The sequence below is a fragment of the Vanellus vanellus genome (assembly GCF_965231255.1).
Source record: "Vanellus vanellus genome assembly, chromosome: 23".
Lineage (NCBI taxonomy): Eukaryota > Metazoa > Chordata > Aves > Charadriiformes > Charadriidae > Vanellus > Vanellus vanellus.
Window position 1 is genome coordinate 4,157,128 of NC_138928.1, and position 12,365 is coordinate 4,169,492.

Sequence of the window (12,365 nt, forward strand, 5' to 3'; positions counted from 1 at the left end):
GGTCTTGGCCAGGAGCATCCCTCTACCCACACCACCTCGGCGGCAGAACGAGGGGCTGGCCCTGCTCTCGTGAGCGTGGACAGGCCACTGCTGCCCTGGCAGATGGAGAGGGATGTGGGGACCCCGGCGTGAGCGTGAGGTGGGATGCTGAGTGCTCCTGTGCTGGCTCCCTGGGACGTCTGTGCTTTCTGCATCGCGGCTTCCACTCCTAACCACCATATGGACCGGGAGGAGCCAGGCTAGGGAGAGGGCACTGGCCCTGCATGCGGTCCTTGGCCAAAATCCTGCAGCTAACTGGCTCCAGAGCAATGAAGGGGCATGGGACGGATCATCCCGTCGGGCAGTGCCAAGGGCGGGCTCAGGTGAGCTCCTCGTCTCAGCAAACCCTTCCCAACCTACAGCACGAGGGTCTGTGCTGAGCCCATGGGGACACACCGGTCCCCTAATGCGGGGAGTTGGGGCAGTGCCCCGCACCCCCTGGCCACCGCTGGGACACACCGGGTCCCCAGTGTGGGGAATCCTCGCCAGGGTGGCAGAAGCCAAGTCGAAGGTTTGGCCAGTTGTCCGTGTTTTATGCTGACGGGGAAACTTTTGCTTCTACGCTTCCATGGCAGGGATGAGTCGGCAGCTGGGCTGAGCCCAGGCACCGACAGCCAAAGGAGCAGAGCGCTGCTGGAGTTGTTGGGGACAAGGCTCCTTCCCCCCCCCCCCCCTTTTTTTTTTTTTTTATTTTATTTTATGCAGTATCCTTATGTTTCCCCCCTGTTAAAGCAGCCGGGGTCTGCGGGGAGCAGCGCGGTGCTGGTGTGCCTGGGCAGAGTTCGGCGCGTAGGAGTCCCTACCCGGAAGAGTTTGTCCGGCGGGGACGGGGAGGGAGGAATCCGATCCCTCCTTTTCCCAGGCTGGGATCCCAGCGCGCTTCGCTTCCCGTGGCCCCGGCCGGCTCCCGAGTCCCCTGCGTGGGTCTGGCCTCCTGCTCCGTCCCGGCTTGGCAGGGGAAGGGGACCACGCCACCGATCCTGGACTCCGCCGCGGCGGCTGCTGACATCTCCTCTTTGTCTCAGGCGCGGAAAGGTCAGCCCTGCCTAACTCGCCGCGGTCCGTTAAGGAGCTGTAAATAAGCCAGATCCGTCTGCCGCGGGGCCATGGCAGCTGCCGGCTCCTGGGGCTGATCCTAGCATCCTCCTCCCGGGTAGAGGAAGGATTTGTGCCAGGGGAGGGACTGGGCTGGCCAGCGATGCCAGCCGGGGGGTTCAATCCAGCGCCGCAGAGCCTGGGGGGGGCGGTGGGGTGGGCTGAGGCCCGAGGCACTCGCTTCAGCAGTGGCAGCAGCGCGCCCTGTGCCAAGGGCAAGAGCCAGGAGGGCTGCTCGAGGGCTTCTGCCTTCCCCAGGCTAAAAATAAGCCGCTGGCCCTCATGCCGCTGCCTCTGCTCCTGCCGGGGGGGGGGGGGGCGGGGGTGGTTGGGGGGCTGCAGGGGACCACGGAGGACCTCAGCCCTGCGCTGCGGTGGCGGGATCGGCCTGGGACGTGGTGCGACCTTTGCTCTTTGAGCATCGGATTCAGTGATCAGATTATCAGGCCCGGGCTCAGATTTCGGACAGAAGGTGTCTGATTTTCAATCCGGTTTCCCAAGATGCTAATTAAGGACCCTGCCGCGGCAGCTAGAGCTTTGCTGTCCCTTCTCCTCCCCTCGCTTGCCCAGGAGGTGCCGATCACCCCGGCCAGCCCCGCTTTTCTCCTCTCGCCCTTTGTTCCTGCTCGGAAATGTTGATGCTTCAGTCCTCCCAGAGGCTTAGTGGCACAGCATCGCGGCGCTCCGGCTCTTCATCTCTCTTCCCACCTTCTCACCAGCTCCTTAAAAGTCACCCCGGGTGGCTCGAGCACTTGGCGGCCGCTGCTGCAGGCAGATCTGGGGCTGCGTGGCTGCTTTTTTAACTGGAGGTGGGAAAGCTACTTTCTTGCTCGTGCCATCTCGCAGGCAGCGAAGGGACGGGAGGGTGGGTGAGAAGATGGCTCGGTCCTCGAGCATCTTCCCGCCTCATCGCCTTTCTGCAGGGGGTGCAGCCCCCGCTTCATTGCTGGCTCGGCGGGCTGAGCCGGGCTGTACCCCGGGGGTAGGAGGATGGCTCCAGGTACGATCCGCCGGCCGTGACATTCAGGGCAGGGTGTCCCCTTTGCTGTGTGAGGCTCCCAAGATCAGCGTGGCGCCTGCGCTGCCGGCTTGCCGGTCCCGCGTGTCCGGAGAGCCGCCTCGGCGCCGGCTGCGTACAGAACGGTGCCGTGACACATGGCCGCAGCTGGCAGCGGTGCTGAGCTTCCCCGGCGTTCCCAGCCCAGCGCCGCCCGCTCCAGAGGGGCTTTCTGCCGGCGCTGGGCTCTCCCGTGGGCACGTGGCTGTGCCGGGAGAGCGGATCCGGCATGGCCTCTGTGATGGAGACAGCCTGGGGGTGACCCGGGCTGGGAGGGAGCTCGTGCTCCAGCGTGAACCCGAGTTAAATATTATTCCTGCCTCCGGAGCAGGGAAGGGAAGGTTGGGGCAAGGAGGGGGGATTGCAGGGAAACCAGGGCAGGCTGGATTTGCGGCTTGGCGATGCCGGTGGTCGGCGAAGCCGGCGACGGAGGAGCCCGCGCTGGCGGTGGGACGGGCTGCCAGGCTGCAGCGAAGGCTTGAATTGTACCCCGCGAGGGTCGCGTGGCTTGTGCCAGCCCCGCTGCTACGGAACAGGAGGGAAGCTGGAATAACAACCCGCCTCTATGCGTTACTCAGCGCTGGGGATTTATCCCGCGTGCGGGCAGAGCTGGCAGAGAGGCTCGACTGCGTTTGCCCGGGGACGCGGGGGTGAATCAGCCGCGGGGAGCCCGGAGCAGAAACTTGGCTTGGCTGCGGAGAAGCTGAAAGCACGGCTGATCTTTCCTGGGTGTCCCCCGGTGCAGACGTGGCCGTGAGTCACCGCATCCTGCTTTGGCGGGGGGGGGGGGGGGGGGGAAGTGCGGGCACCCAAAACTTGCATCGGAGCGGCTACGCGGGGTGCTGGGGGCCCCGGGGATGGGTACCCAGTGGGTCCTGCTGTGCCCGCCCTGTTCCCCCGTGGGGAGCGGGGCTGCGCTCATCACCCAGCGACGTGTCTGCGGAGTTTGGGGGACCCTTCCCGTTGCCGGAAACCCCCGTGTCCTGGCTCGAGCTGCAAAAGTGTGAAGCTCCTCAGCCTGCATTTTCCAGTGTGACTAGTGCCGGCTATTTTTAGTTGTCCAAATTAAGCTCGCCTAAATGATGTCTTTTGAGGTTTATTTGAGGGAGGAGGCCTGAAGTGGTGTTATTTCCCAAGTGACGAATTGCTCTTAAATCTGACCCCGAATGGACTGTCTAAAAACGAAGGGAAGGACCAAAACAGCTGACTGTGTTCGGGCGGCGCTTCCTCCCGGGAGAGCCGCAGGGCACCTGCGGGTGTTTCCCGAGTGAGCAGGAGATTTCCTGGGGGAAGGAGAAAGCAAAGAGCCAAGACCCGCTCACCTCCCTGTGGGGGGGAAAAAAAAAAAAACCAACAGCTGTATAAGCTCATCCCGCTACCTGTTTCGGCATCCCCGAGGATACGCTGTGCCCCCGGGAGCCGGCCTTGCAAACGCCTGTCTGCTCTGTGGAGTATTAAATCCGCGGGCTGCTCTTCCCAGGGGCAGCTTGAATTACTCGGTGTGTGCTGGGTGCCAAACGCAGCCGATCGCGGCTCCCGGAGGAGATGGCTGCTTTGCCCGCTGTGGGAAGAGGCTGGAGCCGTGGGTCGGGGTGCTCGGGTGTTGCTCTGTAGGCGCCTCTTTTGGCGGAGGCTCATCCGGGGGCGATGGAGAGGTGGCCGCCGTGGTACCCAGCGGATGCTCGAGGTCTGGATGCAGCTGGTCCTCTGGGTGCAGCCATGGGCCAGGCTCTGGTGAGCCAAAATCCTTCCACAATGTGCTCCGGTGCCGTATCCGCCGCTAAATTCTGTTGTGCTACCTCCTGACCCTGCTGCCTTTCATCTCTCTCCATTCGCCGCTTCCCTTCTTGGTGTTGTTTTCCCACTCTTTCCGTCTCTTCCCCATCCCTGCCTGCCATCTGCAGCCACGCTCATCTTCTGTGCGCCTGATCTCACCTCGCCGGGCACCAGCTCAGGCATCCCGTACCGCCTTTACCCGGGGCTCGGTGCAGGAATGGCCCTTCTTCCTCCTTTCCTTCCCTTCCCCGCAGCATCTGGATGTTTCTCTGCAGGGCAGCAGCCGGGGGATCCTCTCACTCCTGCAATTGAACGTGAAATGCATCAAATCCTTGCGAGATGTTGCAGATCGGGCTCCTGCAGCACCGGGGGGGGACACTTACGTGGTGTGCAGGTGTCCTCTGCTCTCCATGGGCAGACACAGCCTGGAGCGAGGAGGCTGGAGGTATTTCCTGCCCTGCCTGGCACTCCGTTCAGGGGACTGTCCCTTTTCCCTTTGGAAAGGACAATGAGGGATCCTCCCTTCCTCCTCCTGCTCCCCCGGACGCAGCTGCCTGCGCGGACCGGCCTCGCTGTTTCTCAGCCCCCGAGACCTCGCTGTGCTCCATCCCCACGAGTGGTGATGGGTTTGGGTAGAGCATCGCTGAGAAGGGACCCAGAAAAGCAGGGAGAGAGGGAAGGGGCTTCCCTGACTCTCAGCCTCCTCCTCTGGCTGCCTCCCCGTAAGGGGCTGCGCGGGAGCAGCGTGCTCCCCAGGCAGAACAAGCCTGGGTGGTGCTGGGGGGACCCTGAACGGTGCTGGGGTACCCCGAACTGAGCAGGCTCCCCTGGCGGTGAGACTTGCTTTTTGCATTCCTACTGTCCTTGTTATGCAGAGTGCCAAAAAAACAACCCTGCCCTGACCCAGCCTGGGGTCGGGGGGTGGTACAAAGGGCTGATGGAGAGGATGATGGAGGACCCCACTACTGCAGGCAGCTGCGTGGGAAAATGTGGGGGCAGAGAAGAGGAGCCGGAGCCTTGGGAGCGGAGGGGATTACAGCATGCCGAGCGATCCTGGGTAGGATGCCTGGAGCAGGAGGAGGAGAAGGGGGAATCCTGTCTGTGCAAAAGCCCAGGCACGACGTGGGTTTTGCATTTTTTCCGCTTGTATGGCGAGCAGGCTCACCGCAGGCACTGCGGTCCCCAGCCAGGAGCCAGCCCGTCTGCCTCCCGTACCCCAGTACCAGCCCAGTGCTGGGCTCCGGTGTCACTAGGGAGCTGCTGGGAGCTGGGTCGCAGCGCTGGCCGCTCGCTTTATTCCCCGCGGATTGCCTTGCTCCGTCTGCCTTGCCTGCCTGCTGCGCTGCTTACTGCCAACGAAACGCCCCTAACACCCGGATTGCGGCAGTAATCTCTGCCCTATCGCTGCTAAAGCTGCTATTATCCCCAGATTAGCGCTGGTGCTTAGATACCCACCTGTATAAATGCCGGTGATAGGCAGGGACTGTTATAAAGCCTCCCACAGCTCCTGCGCCCCCAGGTCCAGCCAGTACAAAGTGGCTGGTGTCCGGCAGTCACCTCGGGTGACCCCGGGGCCGTGCCGGGCTCGGCTGTGCCATGCGGGACTGGTTTATTCCTCTTGCTTGGAGGCTGGGCAGAGGCTGCAGGGCTTCAGGGCTGGTCCTGCGCTAGCGGGGGGGCATTGCTCGCTGGGGTGGGGGGTACCAGGCGGTGTGAGCCCCCCCCCCCCATGCAGCAGGGCGTCCTTGTCCCCGTTGCATCTTGTCCCAGCTCTGCAGAGAGTGTCTCTGGGTTGAGCTCTACTTCAAGTATTCCTGGGACTCTCAGCATCGTTGCAGGTTCAACAGCAGGGTTTTTTTGTGGGAGGGGGTACCTGCAGGCTGCCCTCCCCCAGCACCATGAGGTGCCATTTATGGGCACAAAGGACACGTGCGGTGGCGAAGCCTGGGATGTGGGTCGGCACCGGAGGGGCTGGAAGGCACCGTCCCACCTGGTGGGGTGCAGGAGGTGGGAGCCCCTCCAGTGGCTTCATGCTGGCACTTGAGGAAAGGGATATCCCAGATTCTCTGGGTTACTGGTGCAGCTGGGAGCCTCTGGGGCGTTGCCCGAAGCGCGGAGGGAGGGAGCGCGTGGGGTTCGAGACGCTGCATAAACAGGATGGCAGGTCAGGACGGTGCCGGGTGCCCGGGGCGCAAAGGTGTGTGCGTGCGCGGAGGTGGGGACGGGGCAGTGCTGGGAATGGCAGTGCCCGGCACACCGGGGCTCCGACGCCGGATCAGGGTGGCAGCAGCGGAGCAGCAGGTCCGGCCCAGTTTTGGGGTGCAGAGGGGATGGTCCCCAGCCACCGTTGGGAGTGGAGCATGTGGCGCCCATGAAGATGTTGATGATGGTGCTGTCGGCACCAAGCGATGCAGCAAACCCCATGGCCACGGGGCAAGCCAACCTCTCCACCAGGGCTCAGCCTAGGTAGGGTGACTTTTAAATATATCGGCACTTAATTAAAGCACGGTAACCGTTTTAAAATGCATTGACACCTAGGGCAGGCAAAAACCCTAATATCGCCGGGACTGTGTTAGCCGGCTGTGGATTACCGTGGGGCTGTGGCTGCCGCTTGTGGGAAGTGCAGCTCTAACAAAGAGGCTTTGAAGAGCGGATCGGGTGCGTGTGCTCCCCGTCCAGCCCGGCGTGCTCCCCCGGCACCCCTCCTGCCATGGCCGGGCTGGGGATGCTGGGGAAGGGGCTGCCCCCGAGGCAGCGGGATGCAGCCGTGTGTGAGCGGGAGAGCCGGGGCTGGCGTGTCTAAGTGGGGTGAGGACTGGGTGCTGCGTGGGTCACCCCTGGCGTGGGGGGGTGCCCGGGATGGGTGCCCCTTCGCCTGTAGGCTCTCCCCACCCGCCACAGCCACCGACTCCCACGCGGTGCCGGCGTGCCGCTCTCCTCCCCGGCATTTCACATCCCTGTTCCTCTGTGCAGCTTTACTTTATATTATTTGTTGGTTGTTGGGTTGTTTTTTTTTTTCCAGCAGATTCCTGCTATTTACTTAAATAACTGGTTTTGCAGCCGCGGGGCGCACGGGGCGGTGGGGGCCGGGAGTGCGGACCCCGGGAGACTCGTGGGGGGCCGGGGGTGTATGTGCACCCTCCCGGGGCACTCTGCCTTATCCCAGCAGCTGGCTCAGATTAGCTTTTCCTTCCCCTGCCCCTCCCCGTGCTCTCCTGGCCCATCTGGCTCTCTCCTCTTATTTATTGGTACATATTTTCCAGGCTCTGATTTGCCTCTTCTGCAGAGCTGCCGCTCTGCCCAGATTTGATCTCCCGATGATATCACGGGCTTTGCTCTACAAGGGTCTAATTTGGTGCCCGGGATGCAAGCTTTCTTCCCTCGTATAAATATTGCCTTTCGGTCTTCTGCGTCTCTCCCGCTCTCCCTCCCTCCCTTTAATTAGACTTCTTACTGCATGGAACAGTTTGCAGTTATATATGGAAAACAGCCTACACTTTCCCAGGAGCGGGGCATGTCGGGAAGGGAAACGGCGAGCAGCCGGCGCGCTCTCCCTGGGAGCGCGTGTGTTTTTCCTATCGCAGACACACTTTTGCCGGCTTTATTTTTTAACCCTTTGGGGCGGGGAGGGGGCTCACAATCCCCTCCCCCCCCCCCCGGTTGCTTATTCTTCATCTTTGCCTGGAAAATCCCCTCTCTGCTTGGACTTCGAAATGGAAAAATATGGATTTGCTGCCGATGTGGTCTGGCGTGAGGGATATCTGCTAGCTGGGATCAGAGAAGCTACCCAGTGCCCGACATGCCGTATTTCTGGGATGTGATCTGGAGCGGGACCGCATGGGAGCCCTCGGAGCTGAGACGGTCAGGAGGTGCGGGTGCCGGACCCAGGAACTCCCGTCCCATCCCGTCCCATCCCGTCCCATCCCGTCCCCCTTGCTTGCGTGGTGAGGGTGGCAGGAGGGGCATTTCTGTCCCCAGCCCTTTGCCGTGTCCCCAGGGCTGCTGCCAGCCTCAGGGTCAGGATCTGAGCATCGGCTCATCCCTCCTGCTGTCCCAGCCCGCTCCTGGGGGCTCCTGGGTGGTGGCTGGACTTGTTGGGGTTCCCCTACAGCGCATCCCTGTTTGGGGGATCCCCAGCTCACCAGGTGGGCCGTACAACCCAGCAAGCCACTGATTTATTCTTTTTTTCCCCCCATGGTGTCAAAGAAGCTCTACTTCCTCTACTTCAGTTTCCCTTGCTGTGAAGAAGAGGTTTTTTGGTTTTGTTTTTTTTAATTATTGCTGCTATTTTGGTTTTTGCATGGGCTTTTTCTCTACACGGAGGGGACAGGAGGCGGCAGCTGATCGCGGTGCTCTGGCAGAAAAGGTCAGTGCTGCGTTCACCCAGATGCCTCCTTGGGTCCTCCAATGCTGCCTGGGGTGCCCCACGGCACCCCGAGACCCAAAAACTCGACCTCTCCTCCTGGTTTCCAGAAACAGCAGATGCTTCTCCCATCCGCTGCTGGGAGGAAGTGACGGGACCTATTTTAAGCCCCCGGGGATCTTCAGGGTAGGAATCCCCTGTCCCTGTGTAATACTGCTAAAAATACCCTGGCTGTACCCATGCGTCCTGGCCGATAGCTCTCTTGTTCTCTGGGTGCTGTTTCGCTTGTGAGACTCCCTTGTGCTCTGGAGGTCAGTTCTTGCCTGCCGGTTTTTACTTGATTTTAAGCGAAGCTTTTCCTTCACTGCCTGAATAGGATGTAGAAAGGTGGGAGTCAGGACTGCCGGGCTGGGAGAGGGCTGATGCTGTGCTCAGCTGTGTTGCTGCCTCAGTTTCCCCATCTGCGTAAGGTGGAGGCATGTGCGGGGAACTGAGTTCTGTTCCCATCTGCACCCAGTGCTCACAGGCTGCCCCATCCCATGGGTTCGCACAGGAGCGGTGGGGATGGCTGAATGCACCGGGGCCGGGGCTGAGCCGCCTGGAGCATCCCTGTCTCTCTTTACCCCCCCTGAGCAGGATGATACTGGGCTGGCAGTGGTGGCTGCGGGTGAGCTGGGTCAGGCTTGGCTCTGCCTGAGCTCCTGCCAAAGTGCCAGCGTCCTCCAGCTGTGCTTCTGCCCCAGGAACCGCTTGTGAGGTCCTCTGGAGCAGAGAGCGGCCATCCCTGGAGGCAGGGCTCCCGGCTCTCCCGGTCTGGCTTTCTGCGTGAATCTGAGGTTTTAATCCTGCCCTCGCGGCCCGTGCCCTCTCCTCCAGCCTGGCTGGCACAGACGGCTGCTCCCAGCCGTGCTCTGCGCATCAGCACTGCTGTGCCGCAGGGACTACCCGGGAGAGCCCCGGCATCCACGTGCCACGGGGTAGCTGGGCAAAGCCGCGTGGGGATGGAGCATCTGCCTGGGGATGGGACCCCCAGCTGCCCACCTGCCCCGACGGGATGGTCGGGGGTCATCTTCCTTCCGCAGAGGGGTGCTGAGACCGGTGGGCATCCAGGCATGCCAGGAACTGGGAGGATCCGGGTCAGTCTGAGCGCAGGGTATTGGGATGTGACCATCACTTTGGACTTTGGTCCATCCCAGGAGTGCCCCAGCTGGGGCGGGGGTGCTGGAAGAGGAGTTTGGGAGACGGAGCCCCAAGCCGGGTTTGCTGTCTTATTTCTACCATCAAGTCCTGCTCCCCGGTTTCGAGTCGGCTGAATCCCCAAACCTTTCCCTACGTTGCTTTGGACTTGCTGGTTTGCTCTGGGCTGTAAACCAGCATGAAGACAAGCCCAGAATCGGGTCCGTGGTGGGGCTGAAGTGCAGGAGGAGAGGTCAACCCCGGTGAGCAGAGAGGCTGTGGGGTGGGGGTGGGGGGGCAGCGTGGTGGGAGCTGTCTGCCCCGAACCCCTCCCCAGTGGGGCATTGCAAAACAGATTCAACTGGAGGAAGGCAAAAAAAAAAAAGAGCTGGAGTAAAGAACTGCCCAGTATGTGCCAGCTGATGTCTTATCGCCTGGTGGTGGCTGCCAGTGCCCGCTGTGTTCCGGGAGGAACGTGTTTCCCGGTGCCGAGTGGGAGGGAGAAGGGGTGGATGAAGCCTCGTGCCGGGGTCCAGCACAGCCCCCCGGTCTGAGGTGCCGGGCACTGGCGGAGGGGTGGCAGGAGGGGATGCTGTGGTGCTGGGCGCTGGCGGAGGGGTGGCAGGAGGGGATGCTGTGCCCCTCCGAGGGCAGAAGGCTGGAGGGCTGCAGGTATTTGCTGGTGCGGAAGAGTCTGGGGTTTGCTTTCTGCATTCCTCCACCGGCTGTGCTACCTTGTAAAGCACAAAAGAATAATGAGAGGAGCTGGGGTGATTTAGTGCAGGCGCCGGGAGAGAAATACCAAGGCCTTAGATGGAAACATTCCCCTTGACAGCTTGCCTGGAGACTCCCTCCTTTTTTTTTTTTTTCTTTTTTTTTTTCTTTTTTTTTCTCCCCCACCCCCCCTGAAATTCCTGAGCCGCTGCACCCTGCGGCGAGGGGCAGCCCGGGGCAGATTCCTGAGCCCCCTCCCGGCACGGAGGCTCTGGCGGCCCTGCCGCTGGATTTTGGCTTTCGCACGTGGATGTGTTGTGCCAGGGCTCGGGCAGAGGGAGCCGGGGGCTGTCCTGGCCCCTGGGCTGGCAGCGGGCTCAGGGCAGCAGGTTTTGGGGAGCCACGTCACGGATTGCTGCATCCGCGCTCGTTCCACGCCTCCGCAGCGCGCCCGGTGCTCTCCTGCCTCCAGCCTCTTCCCCGCCTTTCGCAAGAGTTAATTGCTGCCTTGGGCATGCAAAAAAAAAAAAAAAAACCCAACAGTTTTCCTACCTTCGTTAACAGGAGGCGAAATATTAGCAAAAACGGAGGCAGGGCAGCTGTAATTAGCGGGTTGATGGCAGCTGCCTCGCGTTCCTTGCGGAGTGGCCGGCAAAGGGAGATGCACTTTTGGAGAAGGTCGCCTCCGCCTGCCTTTCACTTGTGCCTTCCCTGGAACCTCGGCTCCCGGCGCGTGGCTGAGAGCTGCCATCCTTCCTTTCGGTCCCCACAGCCCGGTGGGAGGCAGGAGAGGAGGAGGATGGTGCGATGGCGTAACGCTGCTCGGGGCGGGATGATGCTCTGGTTTCTCCCCCATCCACGGTCACTTCAGTGCCGGCGCTCACGCGTCGTGCACCCTGCGTGGGGCCGAGGGTGCAAACGCGGCCGGAGGGTGACCGCTCGTTTGGGGACGTGTGCCCTGACCTGTGCCCTCGCACGTGGCAGCCCTGAGCGCACGTGCCGGCGGTCGCCGCGCACAGCGTGCGCGCTAGCTGCGCTCTTGGCACCCGAGCAAGCCGCTCGCCCCGCTCCCCTCAGCGGGGAAGCGTGTGCCTCGGCGGAGATGTGTGGGAGAAATACTACGGGGCTGTGCCGTCCGTGGGCTGGTGCAATTCATGCTCCGGCGGCAGGGGAGGGCGGGGAGCTGGTGGCGGTGACATCTCCGGGCCAGCAGCTCCTTCCCGCGCCTCTGACAACACGTGTCACTCCGAGCCAGCGACCACGCGTGACAGCGTTACACGTTGCCTACGGTAACCGGGTGCTTTTTTGTGTGTGTGTGTGTATGTGTGTGTGTGTCCCCACCCTCGCGTCACCTCCGGCGTCCCAGCTCGCAGACGGTTAGGTGCGTAGGAGTCGGCACCGCGTGGGAGTTGGGGAATTTTAACTCGCTGCGTTGCGGAGCTGCCGCTGCGCCTGCGGGGCCGGCGGTTCTCCCCGCGGGGATGCGGGAGGAGAAGATGCTGCTTTTCCCGGGGCGCTGCCGGCGGGTAAGCGCAGGAGAAGCCCTGAGCTCCTCCTCACCCCGCGGCAAACTTCTGCAGGAGTTCCCAGGCTGTACCATCAGCCCTCCGCTGTGGACCAAGTCGCTTGTGCGCCGTGACTCGGTTTCCCCTGGCACGGCGCTGCTGCCGCCGAGCTCTGGCGGGGCTGCGCGAGGCTGCGGCGTTTCCTGGGCGTTTTGCCGGTTGCTTTTCCCCGGTTGCTCCCCAGCTGCAGTGCCCCGGGAGGGCACATTTGGTCCCCCCCGCTCTGGCAAGATGAGGGCCGGGGGGCTTCTTCCCCCTCCGCATCGCAAGGGAAAGGACAGGGTCTTGCAGGGTGGATGGATGGGGTCTCCCCCACACCAGGATTTTGGTTCTTGCGCTTACCCGTCCCCGTGTGTAGCACCCCGGGGTGCTGCGGGTGTCGCTGGGGGTTTCCCGCTGGTGGGTGCTGGGGTGGCCCCACTGGGGAGGGAAATGCCACCGTCCCCTCCCTTCCCCTCCCCTGGGGTGTCACACAGCCCGCTGCGAGGCAGCACGCTCGGGCGAAGAAAGCGGATGCCATGGTTGGGAGGAGGCGCCGGTGAGGAGGTAACGTCCCGCGGGTGATGCGGGTGCCTGCCCA

General features: G+C 62.5%; 1 protein-coding gene across 1 annotated transcript in view; it reads left to right on the top strand.

The window, feature by feature from the left end:
- Positions 1 to 980: 980 nt before the first annotated feature.
- ATP2B4 (ATPase plasma membrane Ca2+ transporting 4) overlaps positions 981 to 12,365 on the top strand; it is a 47,729-nt gene continuing 36,344 nt past the window's right edge. Inside the window, exon 1 of the mRNA XM_082494720.1 lies at positions 981 to 1,074. The gene's annotated coding sequence lies outside the window, so the exon portion shown is untranslated. The remainder of the gene's footprint in view (positions 1,075 to 12,365) is intronic.